Genomic DNA, 3,912 nt, shown 5'->3' with positions numbered 1-3,912 from the left:
TGTCAGCACAGCAGGGCTTGAATTCATGAACTGGGAGATAATGACCTGAGCTAAAGTCGGATGCTTAACTGACTGAGCCACCCAGAAGCCCCATAATTTTAGATATCTCAGTGAATAAAGTATCTAGCGTTCACAATATTAATGTTCCCATTGTGAACTCTCATATTATTTTACTCTAGATTTTCCCTTTGTAACTCTACAGAGGTCTGGGAAAATATTCCTTTACACAGTCAATCTGGATAAAATCTCAAGAATATATTATTTTTACATTGTCAACTTTTAACCAGCAGTAAGCAGATAATAGCAGAAGATGCACTGGACACTAGAACTACAAGTAAGAATAGAGGGCCTTTTTATTTACCAGCTGAGATAGGTCACAAAGGGAGGTGTCCAATGCACTAAGAAAAGTGCTGTGGTGTTAAATAAAAAATGTAAAATAAACACAAAAGCAGAAGAAAAACAATTTTAGTAGGGGTGCAGACATAGATCAGATCGTTTCTTATAAAGAATATCTTATTTGAGGGGCGTCTGGGTGGCTTAGTCGGTTAAGCGTCCGACTTTCACTTAGGTCATGATCTCGCGGTTTGTGGGTTCGAGCCCCGCGTCGGGCTCTGTGCTGACTGCCAGCTCAGAGCCTGGAGCCTGTTTCAGTCTGTGACTCCCTCTCTCTCTGACCCTACCCTGCTCACGCTGTCTCTCTCTCTCTCTCCTAGAAATAAATAAAACATTAAAAAAAAAAAGAATATCTTATTTGAAATGGTCCTCAAAAGGTTAAAAACGTTCAATAGCCTTAATCTAACTCTGCCTTCTCTCTGAACTCTGAAAAGCCTGCGTTGATTATACCTGGGAAAAATTATGTAACTCTGAATATGGGACCAGTTTAATCTGCAACTTCAAAGAGATTCTCAGCGATATGAGGAAATCCATCTATGTTTCCACAATCAGCATCCAGTCTTCACACTGTCTCTTAATCCTTCAAGTCCCTGAAACAGCAAACTCAAACATCTACCACTCACAAAAAACATTACTTCCTTCTGAGACAAAATAGAAACCATAAGACAGGAAGTTATTTCACAGACATCTGCATATATTCCTGGTAACACATACAAACATCTATTTTATTTTTCCCCTTCCTTCTTTTGAAAATATGTCCCATTTCCTGTCCTAGTCTTAGCTCTCCAATTTTGCTATTCTGGACTATTTAATCTCCTACTTTTCTAGGATCTTATTCTATCAATTTTATGTTTGTGTGTGTGTGTGTGTGTGTGTGTGTGTGTGTAAATCTCTGTAGATTTTTTTTCCTCCTATTCTTTCTTGTCTCCATGTACATTTAACCTTGTTCACATTTCTCACATCTTAAATAAATACAAAATCTTTGCTTTGATCCTACACACTTTCTTGCATCCTACATTCTTTAACATTCAATACTTTAAAGAGCATTTGCATCTTCATTATCTTCATTTTCCATTCCCCATTTACCCCACATTTATTGACAGACCCTCTTTTGCACTATAACACCATACACGATCTTCTTTCTGAGGTCATGAATTACTTCTGGTTCCTGGTACTCAGTGAGGACCACTCACTATCTTCATCATTTCTTTCTTTCCTGAAATTTTGCTTCTCTCCCTTTCCATTGCACCTATAATTTTGGTCATTACCTCTCAGCTTTTTCATCTGGTTCAGTTTCTTCCTTACATCCCAAATACATACTACAGTTCAGGTTTTCTCTAGGATTATCTTCTCTCTTCATGTCACTTGGCTCTTTAGCAGGAATATATACAATTGTATGTCTTAATTCCTAAATGTATATTCTTAATGGAATTCTAATTCTGAAAATCTAGATTATATCTAAATTTACCTATGAGATCTCTCTTTGGATTTCTTGTAGTTAACTAAATTCTGTTTTCCCTAAATTACTTGTGCTCCTGGATTCTTGATTTTACTTTGCAGAATCACAATTTAGTCAGTTGTTCAAAAGCATAAATCCATTTTTTGTCTTTGACTTTTCACTCTCCATTTCAATCCATGCCCCTCACCTCTTATTCTTAGCTGATTAGTAAAAGCATGCTGTCTTTCTGCCTCCCAAATATCTAACATTATTATTTAGTTTATTTTATTTGCAATGGTGGATTTTTTTGTTTGTTTGTTTGTTTATACGGATAGAACCAGGTTAATAACTTTAAAATACTTGGGATGTAGACAATGCATGGAAGGAGTCTATGTTATAGGTAAGTTTGGCTTCTATTAAGGATGCAATGTCTTCCTATATTTCACTCTCCAGAAATATGTCACATAGCCATCCCTAGGTAAAGGATGATTAAGGAAAAGAGGGCAGTTAATGTGAATAGATCAGTCAGAAAAGTTTCTGCAAGTTTGCATTTGTGTGTATGGGTGTGTATTTTTGTTTGTCCATGATTTATATAAAAGGAGTTGGGGACAGTACCATAACATGAGCAAAAGTCTGGTTGATGACTTCACACTGTTCAGTGGTAATCTTATTATAATGTGTTTTATATATGTTGAAACAGAACCAAATTGTAGAAAGAAAAATTTTAGTCTACTCATGTTTTATCTTCAAAGACTGAGAAAAAGTAGTGCAAAAATGGTAGATGATAGCTATACAGACAGTTGATTAGATAGATAGATTACATAGATGATAGATGATAGATAGAATAGATAGATGATAGATGATAGATAGATAGATAGATAGATAGATAGATAGATAGTAGACAGACAGATACATAGATAATGGAGTGATTGAGGGGAGAAAAACAGAGATAGAGACACATACACACACAGAAAAATAGTCAATGTCTATTTTAGTGAAGATAAATATGTCCATTTGCAATCCTTTCTCTAATTGAATTCTTTACTACTTTTTGCTGTTTCAAAAAGGCTGTATACCTCACTCATGATCTCCTTTACCCTGTTGTTTATTAACATTCTTAAAAATATCAAATAATAATGATCATAATAGTGAATGTAATAATTGTAATATATTTTAATTCCCATGTTCCAATATGCATTGCAGTTTATATACACTACCCATACTTTTAGTATAAAATTTCATTACTATATAGTCAAAATACATAAAACATAAAAATATATCATTTGAGATGTACACATTAAAATTGTATACCAAGTAAATGTGCATTTTTTATTTTCAGAATTTTCAAAAGGAGGAAAAAGAGGTAATAAAGTATGAATTACAAGAATTCTTCCTCTAGCGTAAAGACTTTAAGTTAAAAATTAATGTAGTGATATTAAAAATGATATAATTAATTGTACTTTGACTTACCCATCTATACATAATGAATCTGGGGATCTCAAAAGCATCAAGAAAAAATGAGATTATTTTAAGATGAAAAAGTCAAGGGGACAATATTTGTAATTGGATTATAACAAATTTTTCATCAAGTCTCATATAGAGTTAAAAAGTATTATTTTAGCAGCTGGAAAAGTAGTACAAAATACGATCCAGGTCTGATTATGACACAAATGACAAATTAATATCCAAGGATCAAGATAAAGTTATATAACATTGTTTCATTTAATATTTTACGATTAATTAAACATTCTTCACTTATGTGGTATTTACATTTTGTATATTTTGCTGCTAATAATTTATATGAGAATGATAATGTTCGTTAAAGTTTATATTTCATGGTTATAATTCTACTTTGTTTTCTAAGATATGTTTACATGTTATTTTCAAAACATCTTTAATATTCAAGAGCACCTGGGTGACTCAATCGGTTGAGTGTCTGAGTTCTGTTCAGGTCATGATCTCACAGTTCTTAGGATGAAGTTCCACATCAGGCTTTGGGTTGACAGTGCAGAGCCTGCTTTAGGCTCTCTGTCTCCCTCTTTTCCTTCCCCTCCCCTGCTCACTTTCTTAAAACGAAAATA

Source organism: Hyaena hyaena, unplaced genomic scaffold, assembly GCF_003009895.1.
Source record: "Hyaena hyaena isolate Hyena2069 unplaced genomic scaffold, ASM300989v1 scaffold_1357, whole genome shotgun sequence".
Lineage (NCBI taxonomy): Eukaryota > Metazoa > Chordata > Mammalia > Carnivora > Hyaenidae > Hyaena > Hyaena hyaena.
Note: the sequence above shows the minus strand (reverse complement) of the source record.